The sequence below is a fragment of the Microtus pennsylvanicus genome, chromosome X, assembly GCF_037038515.1.
Source record: "Microtus pennsylvanicus isolate mMicPen1 chromosome X, mMicPen1.hap1, whole genome shotgun sequence".
In the NCBI taxonomy this organism is placed as follows: Eukaryota; Metazoa; Chordata; class Mammalia; order Rodentia; family Cricetidae; genus Microtus; species Microtus pennsylvanicus.
In genome coordinates, this window is record NC_134601.1 from 138,624,237 (window position 1) to 138,634,542 (window position 10,306).

At 44.4% G+C, this 10,306-nt stretch overlaps 1 non-coding gene across 1 annotated transcript; it reads right to left on the minus strand.

The window, feature by feature from the left end:
* Positions 1–5,269: 5,269 nt before the first annotated feature.
* Trnaq-uug (transfer RNA glutamine (anticodon UUG)) lies at positions 5,270–5,341 on the minus strand. The gene has a single exon. It is a non-coding gene; the product is annotated as a tRNA-Gln (tRNA).
* Positions 5,342–10,306: the final 4,965 nt, after the last annotated feature.

Genomic DNA, 10,306 nt, shown 5'->3' on the forward strand with positions numbered 1-10,306 from the left:
GTGGCACTGGGGGTCTTTCGTGGCACTGGGGGTCTTTTGTGGCACTGGGGGTCTTTTGTGGCACTGGGGGGTCTTTTGTGGCACTGGGGGGTCTTTTGTGGCATTGGGGGTCTTTTGTGGCACTGGGGGTCTTTTGTGGCACTGGGGGTCTTTTGTGGTACTGTGGTCTTTTGTGGCACTGGGGGTCTTTTGTGGCACTGGGGGTCTTTTGTGGTACTGGGGTCTTTTGTGGCACTGGGGGTCTTTTGTGGCACTGGGGTCTTTTGTGGTACTGTGGTCTTTTGTGGTACTGTGGTCTTTTGTGGCACTGGGGGTCTTTTGTGGCACTGGGGGTCTTTTTGTGGTACTGTGGTCTTTTGTGGCACTGGGGGTCTTTTGTGGCACTGGGGTCTTTTGTGGTACTGTGGTCTTTTGTGGCACTGGGGGTCTTTTGTGGCACTGGGGGTCTTTTGTGGCACTGGGGTCTTTTGTGGCACTGGGGTCTTTTGTGGCACTGGGGTCTTTTGTGGCACTGGGGTCTTTTGTGGTACTGTGGTCTTTTGTGGCACTGGGGGTCTTTTGTGGCACTGGGGGTCTTTTGTGGCACTGGGGGTCTTTTGTGGCACTGGGGGGTCTTTTGTGGCACTGGGGGGTCTTTTGTGGCATTGGGGGTCTTTTGTGGCACTGGGGGTCTTTTGTGGCACTGGGGGTCTTTTGTGGTACTGTGGTCTTTTGTGGCACTGGGGGTCTTTTGTGGCACTGGGGGTCTTTTGTGGTACTGGGGTCTTTTGTGGCACTGGGGGTCTTTTGTGGCACTGGGGTCTTTTGTGGTACTGTGGTCTTTTGTGGTACTGTGGTCTTTTGTGGCACTGGGGGTCTTTTGTGGCACTGGGGGTCTTTTTGTGGTACTGTGGTCTTTTGTGGCACTGGGGGTCTTTTGTGGCACTGGGGGTCTTTTGTGGCACTGGGGTCTTTTGTGGTACTGTGGTCTTTTGTGGCACTGGGGGTCTTTTGTGGCACTGGGGGTCTTTTGTGGCACTGGGGTCTTTTGTGGTACTGTGGTCTTTTGTGGCACTGGGGGGTCTTTTGTGGTACTGGGGTCTTTTGGAGCATTGGGGTCTTTTTGTGGCACTGGGGTCTTTTGTGGCACTGGGGGGTCTTTTGTGGCACTGGGGGTCTTTTGTGGCGCTGGGGGGTCTTTTGTGGCACTGGGGGTCTTTTGTGGCACTGGGGGTCTTTTGTGGCACTGGGGGTCTTTTGTGGTACTGTGGTTTTTTGTGGCACTGGGGGTCTTTTGTGGCACTGGGGGTCTTTTGTGGCACTGGGGGTCTTTTGTGGTACTGTGGTCTTTTGTGGCACTGGGGGTCTTTTGTGGCACTGGGGGTCTTTTCTGGCACTGGGGGTCTTTTGTGGCACTGGGGGTCTTTTGTGGCACTGGGGGTCTTTTGTGGTACTGTGGTCTTTTGTGGTACTGTGGTTTTTTGTGGCACTGGGGTCTTTTGGATCTTTGGGGTCTTTTTGTGGCACTGGGGTCTTTTGTGGCACTGGGGTCTTTTGTGGCACTGGGGTCTTTTGTGGTACTGTGGTCTTTTGTGGTACTGTGGTTTTTTGTGGCACTGGGGGTCTTTTGTGGCACTGAGACTCTACAGGCCTTTCAGGCAGGGATTTCCTTCTTATCTTACTTTTTCCTAAAATAAATGAGCTCTCTTCCGAAAAATCCTTATTCTCACAGAAATGATCTATAATGCCGGCTCTATATTCACACAGTATTTTCCATTTTGGTCAAGAGGGGGAAAAACACAGACTGTGCCATAGTTCTCACGTCTGACAGGAATTTTTCCAGTGATATTTTCCTTTCTGGGTATTAATAAAATACCTCCCACTCAAACCCGTTTACCATGGTTATGGCTTTTAAATTGTCTTGTAAATAGGGACAATAACTAGAAAAGTAACCTTGTAAATGAACTAAGGGGGAAAGAGAGATTCTAATGATGTGTAAAGAAATAACTGAAGGACCAGTTGTTGAGGGCTCATTATAAATAGGCAGTTGGAGAAGACATTACACATATTTCATTCATCTATGCCACAACCGTATGAGGGAAGTATCATCACCTTCCTTTTACAGATGAGGAAACTGAGTCTTGAAGAAAGGTTTAGTAATGTGCCAAGGACCATATGACTAGAAAGAGATGGGACCAATGTGGGGAACAGCTCTGCAAGTCTCAAAGCCTGAACCATTCTGCACCCTGCCATTGGCTTTCTCTGAGGCAGCGGTAGGTCTGCCTTCTCAGGTTAAGCGGTTTGCCTTGAGCAAATGATACAATGGGTTGAATAACAATGGCTGCAGTTTCTGCTTCTTGAAGACTTTTTTTAAAGTGCCAAGAACAGCAGTGTCTATTTCCAAACACTTATTTGTTCATTGAATAAAACTTTAGTCAGTTAAATCAGATCCTCTCCCCCACACACCTCAAGTTTGAGGACTGCTCCATTATTAGAGTTTGAGAGAAAAACCACAAAACAGGCAAGCTGGAAATCTCAGCAGCTGCCAAGAGGAGGGAGCTGGAGAAGCAGAAAAGAGAAAGCGTGCCTTTTGAATCAAGGTCAGCCACAGAGGTTTGCAAGCAGCTGTGTGAAGAGAGCAGGAAGCGGGAATTCATAGACACAATGAGAGCTCCGAGTGAGGCTCAAGCAAGCTTAGGATCTCGGTTGGTATCCAAAGAAGAGATAGAAAGGGGAAAAGGAAATGGTAAGAGTTTAAATGATCTAATTTATTTACTTGACATTTACATTTTTAAGCATTCAAAAGCATACATTTATTTATTGTATTTGTGTGTCATCACACCTGGCTGGTTGTTCATTTATTTGTGTGGTGTTTGTATGTGTGCGTGTGTGCATATGCCTGTGTACTCTGGCCTCATGTGTAAGTCACAGGAAAACTGTGTGAATGAATTCTCTTCATCCACCACGTGGGGCCCTGGGATTGAAATCAGGGTATCAGGATTCTTCAGAAAGCTCCTTTACCTGCTCACCATCTTGCTAGTCCTCAAAAATTATATTTTTAAGTTAGAATTCAGAGAAGTAGGCAGACAACTGCCTCAACCTGATTCTTGCCTTCTCGTAGCTTATTAGTTACTGAGGGAAGCGATGTAATCCGTCACAGTAATAAATTTATGATTATTTCGATAGTAGTGCAAGGATCAGGCCTGGGAGTGTAGCTTAGTGGGCAGAGTGCTTGCCTGGTAAGTACAGGCCCTGGTTTGATCTCTAGCAGGGGATGAGCGGGCATGGTGCTGCGTGCCTGTAATTCCAGCATGTAGGAGATGGACCGGGAGCTCCAGTTCCAGGGGATCCAATGCCCACTTCTGGCTTCAAGGGTATCTGTGCACAAGTTGGCATACATTCACACAAACACATAAATAAAAATAAATCTTAAAAGAAGAAGAGTGCAAAGACAACTCAATAGGGAAAGAATCATTTCAATTAATGATGATGGGGAAATTGGATATCTATAATGGATTCTTTCTATTACCATATTGAAACATAACTGAAAAGGAATCAATCACCTAGTGTATGACCTAAAACCACAAAATTCTGGAGTAGAACAAATAGTAAAAGCTTTATGACATTGGATATGGCAATAATTTCTTACATATGATATTAAATACAAAAACAACAAAAGTAAAAATAGGTAAATTAGGCCATATCAAGACTTTAAATTTTTGTGCACTGAACATACAATAACCCTGAGAAAAGGTTGTTTTAAAAATGAAGAAAAAACACCAATGCTACAGAGAAACCCTGTCTTGAAAAACTAAAAAAAAAAAAAAAAAATGAAGAAAAAGTACAATCAAATGTTGGGTGTGATGATGAAAAAAAAATGAAAGAACAAAAAAAATTCCAAGGATGCAAAAGGTTTAAGATTTCCCTGGGCACAGCACAAGCGAAGAGAGGGGAAGGAAGAACTAGGAGAACAGTCTGTCTGGAGTGCCCCTTGGTGTTCTTACTACACAAGAGGAAATGACCCCGGGGGTGGGGGTCAGGGCGGGCCTCTAATGGATAATCACGGCTTAGTTATTCTAAGCAATCCCACTTGTTTGTCCTAAGCTATCCTGGCTAAAATATGTTGTTTTCCTTTCATAAACAAATTTTTCTTAGCTGCTCGGTGGTGGCGCACGCCTTTAGTCCCAGCACTCAGAGGCAGAGGCAGGCGGATCTCTGTGAGTTCCAGGTCGGCCTGACTTACAGAGGGAGTCACACAGACAGGACAGCCTGAGATACACAGAGAAACCCTGTTTCAGGGGAAAAAAAGGAAAAAAAACCCCACCTTTTCTTACTGACATGGTTGTTATGTTCATTTAACACGGGTTAGCCCCAGTGCATGCTGCCTTCAGGTTCCTCGGAATCAGTAAGGCCTCTCTGCCTGCGTTCTTTGTCCCGGATCTGCCATGCTAACCCGTACTTGAACCTCTTTTTCGGTTTTACATGCTCCCTGATTGCGAGCAGTCTCTGCTAACATCTCTTTCTGTGGCGAGTCAGAACGTCTCGTGATAGCTGTTCCTCTCCTTCGTTCTCAATTTGCTATTAGAAACTTTGTGGTGGGTGGGGGTTAAGTGAATGATTAGAAACGAAATGAAACACTCTTGGAACTGAAAGGTAAAAGGCTGCGAAGGCTTAGACCTGTAATTCCAGAGACTGAGGACTCCCAATTTTAAGCCACTTTGGGCTACGTTGTAGCAAGTCCCATAAAAAGGTAACTTATGGAAGGGGAGAAAATATTTATAAATCAACCCAACCACAAAACAGGTCAATTTAAAATGTTCAAAAAGGGGCCTGGAGCTCAATAATGAAGAGCCTGTATTGCTCTTCCAGATGACCCAAGTTTGATTTCCAGCATCCACATCAAGTTTCTCAAGGTCTCCCGTAACTCCAGCTCCGGGGAATCCCACACCCCACACTTCTACAAGCAAAATTCACTGGTACACATACCCTCTCACACGTACCACATACAAAGCTCTTGGCGTTGGGGAGATGGTTCAGCTCTTTCATAGGACCGGATTCAGTTCTCGGCACCAAGTATAGTAACTCTCAACTGCCGGTTAACTCCAGCTTCAGAAGATCAAGTGCTCCTGCTGGCCGCCATAAGCACATGCACCCTCTTTCACGGACAAATGCACACAGACACACGGACATACACATATATAAAATATAAAAACCAAATAAACCTTTAAAAAAGGTTTTCATCAGTCATTTTACATAAAAATTGAGGCATTCCTAGCCAAAACATTACAGCTGGTCCCACCGAGAGTCGAACTCGGGTCGCTGGATTCAAAGTCCAGAGTGCTAACCATTACACCACGAGACCGCCACACTGAGCACTGTCTATTATCGTGCTTTTATGGACATGTCTAGCTTCTGAAAGGCCAATTTACATGCCTAATTCATGGGTGTGGATGGAATTTGATTACATTTCCTGACCTTTAGGTTTATAGTTTACACTGTCACTCAGCTCAAATAGCCAGATCTAAAAATTAAAATAAAACGGAAGGCCAGGCGGTGGTGGCGCACGCCTTTAATCCCAGCACTCGGGAGGCAGAGGCAGGCGGGTGTCTGGGAGTTTGAGGCCAGCCTGGTCTACAGAGCTAGTTCCGGGACAGGCTACAAAGCCACAGAGAAACCCTGTCTCGAAAAACCAGAAAAAAAAAAAAACGGAAGAAAGAGGAAAACCACCTCACCTCTTGATGTTTGGTGACCACGGTATGAGAAATCCCAAATCACTAGATTTAGAATGAAGTGTGCATATCAGTGGCTGTCTAGGTTGCCTGTCTCCTGTAATTTTTCCAGCTTCTCTTCACATCCATCCCCATTCTAGACAAGGAGAAATGCATCTAAATGTGGAATTAGGATAGCAGTTTACTCTCTTTCATTTCAACTCTTAAAGCTTTCTTTTCCTTCTGCAGTGACGATAACACCCTAAACCAAAGTGGAGGTAGAGCCTAGAATTTTTTTTAGTAGAGCAACTGCCTTAGAAACCTGTCAGAGGAACATATTTGGGTTCCTAAATATGGTAGCTGGTGGATGTGAGCTGGAAAGCAGTTTTCTCAGGGAAGAAAACAGGCATATGCCCGACTGCACCAACATGGGGGATGTTGGTGGTGTTATAACATGCTGGAGCTTGCTGAGATATTTCAGAGTGACGAAGTTACTAAAGCTACTATGACACTAAAGAAAGCCACGTACATGCAGTGGCTCAACAAGGACTGTACTTAAGGACAAAAGAGAATTTCAGAAAGATAGGCAAGGACAGGGCAATGGTAGTCTTGATAGAACCTTGGAAGGAATGTAACCCTGTCATCCAACCTTGGCTCTGAGGGGATAGATATAACTTAGGGTTGCACAAGCAGATTATGTTTTCATTACCAGAAGGTGGTCTGGTTCTATAGAAATTCTTCTGGGCCTCGAATTTGAGAATATAGAAGTGGCTAGAGGAGTTGAGAGAGATTGTTCAGTGGTTAGGAGTAGTTGTAGCCGCAGAGGACCCTGATTCAGTTCCCAAAACACATGGGGCAGTTTATAATTGTGTGTAAGAACAGTTCTGGGGGATCTCTTCTCCTTTGACCTCTGAGTATTGCATGTGCATGGTGAATGTATTTGTTAGCAAGATTTTGATAATACAACTTCTTTATCTTCTTTCTTTCTTTCTTTCTTTCTTTCTTTCTTTTCTTCTTTTTTTTTTGAGACAGGGTTTCTCTCTGTAGCCCTGGCTGTCGTGGAACTCATTCCTATAAATCAGACTGACCTTGAACTCAGAGATTCACCTGCCTCTGCCATCCAAGTGCAGGAATTAAGGGTGTGCACCACCACTGCCCAACTTGATGTATTGTTTTAAAAATAACATCAAAAACTAAGCCAGGCATGGGGGCACATGCCTTTAATCCCAGTACTTGGGAGGCAGACAGATCTTTGTAAGTTAGAAGCTCACCTGGTCTACAAAGTGAGTTCCAGGATAGCCAGGACTGTTACACAGAGAAACCCTGTCTCAAAAGAAAACAAAAGACCAAAGACTAGGCAAATGATCTATCCCCTTATCCTCTAAAATATATTCCTTATAATTGCCCTTTCCCCTTATTTTTATTTTATGTGCATGTATATTTTGTCTATATTTCTCTCTGTGCACCATGTACATGTCTGCTGTCCACAGAAGCCAGAAGAGAACATTGGATGCCCTGGAAGTGGAGCAGCACACAGTTGTTAGCTATCACGCCGGTGCTGGAAATGGAGCTAGGATCCTCTGAATGAGCAGCCAGTGCTTTTAACTACGAAGTCACCTCTGGCAGCCTCTCTTTTCTCCTTTTTAATAGAGCCCCACTTTGCAGCCAAGACAGGCCTTGAATTCACCATTCTACCTCATCTTCCCAAGTACTAGTATCGCTGCTATGTACAACAATGCCCAACTCTATAATTCCTTTTTCTGGAATTGAGGAGGGATAGAAAGACAAGGAAAATTAAAGAGGTACAGGATAAGAAAGGAGTCTTCTTGAAGTCTCATCTAAGCTGTGAGTAAAGAATTTCAGAACAATTGATATTTGCTGGGAAAGTTGCTTCTCTAGAGACAATATTTCCCTTTTCCATACCGGAGACTGAACCTGGTATGACTGAACTCAGGCAAGTACTCTACCACTGAGCTACAACTCCAACTCTCAAAATTCCTTCACAGAGAAACATGTCACATAAGAATGTTAAAAGAGCAATGAAATATACTTAAGGTGAATATTAGCCGTAAAATAAAGGATAACTGTGCTACAATCCACAGACCCAGAGAGACTAGGGAACAAGGACGGTTCATTGGGGAATACCCAATCTCCCTGGGAAGGGGAAATAGAAGAGATTTTGTGAGTGGACTGAGTGCAGGTGAGGATGGGAACCGGAGTGATCAGGGAGGGGGAGGGCACTGAGAGGGAGAGTGCTGAAGGGGACAGCTAGGCAAAGGGCAGAAGCCTGGCTCGGGGAAATCTCCCAGGAGTCTTTGGGGAGGACTTGAGTTTAGACTCCCAGCAACAGCAAAGAAGTAGCCAGAACTGGCCATCTCCTGTAACCAGGTTGGTGCCTGGCCCAGTAGTCATCAGAGAGGTATCATTCAGTAACTGGTGGTGAAAGACCCCCAAGTTCTGGGGAGACTCTCACTCAAGTCTCGGGATAACATGACACCCCCTCCCCCCCCAGTAACTCACCAGAGACCGTCCTTGCTGCAATCACATGAGGCTTTAATGGATGAGTCGGGAACCAGTGCACTGGGGCCGAGACTCGTAGCCCACACAGGTGAAGAGTTTGACCCCGAGTAACTGGGAGAAGGAGTTTTTAAGGGAAGAAACCTCAGCCCAGTAATCCAAAAGGGTCATAGAAAATTCCGAAAATCCAGTGATGGTCACAAGGGGGCAACTCCCCGCCTCTCAGGACCACTCCCAAGGTCATAATCAGCTAGTTCCTAAAACACAGTAGAACGTTAATCACAAGGGGGAAACTCCCTGTTTCTCAAGATTACAATCTAACTTTATCTTCAGCTAGTTCCTGAAACACAGTCACTGAACCAGCTAATCCTAGATTCCTGATTCTTCTCTTCCTGCTGGGGGGGGGACCTGGATTTATCCAGGGCTTTTAGTGGAAACAGATGCAGACCCACAGCTAAACATTAGGCTGAGTTCGGGAATCCTGCAGAGGAGGGTGGCCCCCAGACATGGATAACTGAATCCACAGAAAGCCTGAGAAAGCTTGGGAAAGAATAGAGTAAAGCATGTTTTCTTGGTAGCAATGATTTATTGGGTATGCTTTGCTTGCTAGAGGCAAGCAAACACTCTCATTTAAGAGAGTCTTCCTGACTCAGTTTTAGCTGCAAAACCTTGGAGCTCCTTTAAGAGGTCCTGCCACGAAACACTTAAATGGTGTTGATGAAAAGCTGAATGCATCCTTATCGGTTTCAGCCTTAGCAGGAAAAAAGTTGCACCATTTTAAAAAGCCGGCTTTCTGGGCCGTCCTGCCAGGGCAAACTCTGACTCTTTCAGGCAGGCAGTCCGACTGAGTGTGGTCTATGAGCAAAATGTTGCAGCTTGCTTGCTGGCAAGGACCTTGAAACGCCATAGAGTTGTGGCAATAAACATGGCTCCTGCGGGTACCTCTGCCATGAGGCTGGAAAGCTAAGGAATGGGCTGGATCCAGCCATCAAAGCCATGGCTTTAATCCTCTCCTTAGACTCATGTAGTTAGAAAAGAGAGATATACAGTAAAGAGAGATTCAAAGAGAAAAATAAACCTCTAAATGGTTTACAGTGTGTTTAAAAATATATGCAGGCTTGAAAAAAAAGTTCTTAAAGAAAGAGAGTAGTTTGGATGTGGTGGTACACACCTTTAATCCCAACACTTGGGAGGCAGAGGTAGATTGATTTCTGTGACTTCAAGGTGTGGTAGCACACGCCTTTAATCTTAATGCCTGCGAGGCAGAGACAGACAGATCTCTGTGAGTTCAGGTGTGGTAGGACACACCTTTAATCCTAGCACTGAGGAGGCAGAGACCAGGGACCTCTGTGAGTTCAAGGACAGCCTAGTCTACAGAGTTATTCCAGGACAAAGATGTACAAAGAATCTGTCTCAAAAAGTAAAAATAAATGAAATAGAGGTTAAAATAAAGCCACACAAAGATGGAAAATACACGGAGAATCTTGATACTATATGCTATGCTATTATGCTCTCTTTGAATTGTTTGAATGCTGAGGAAGGGGCAACAGCTGCTAAAAGATATTTGTTTATAAATGCTGCTGAACTAACCCAAGATAGATATTTTGAAACTTCAAAATTTGGATCTAAGGTTATGATGCTTTGGAAAAGTCCTTTTGTTTTCACAGAGGATGAGACCCTATGGTATGATAGACCACACCCTCCTGAAAGGTTGCTGTGAACACCCTCAAAAAATTACTTTGCTCAACTGCTGACTGAGATGAACCTAGGAGACAAGTTATACCATGAAAGACCTGAATAACAGTGCCCCCATTCAGCATGAAACAGTTTGGAGAGAAATAACTCCACCCATATTCCCAAATATTGTTTATAAATGTTCTTTTACATTTAAAGGGGGATATGATATAGATATAAATAATTTGCATTGGCATGGATTTTAAGGTCAATTTTGTTATATGTATATGTGTTTTTGCTCTTGATTAAGGTATTCAGATTATGTAGTTCATTTAAAAATGTAAGGTATAATTAGGAAATATAGGTTGCTAATGGATAATTATCTATAATAGTCAAGCTTGTAGTCATGTTAGATTTTCTAGACATGT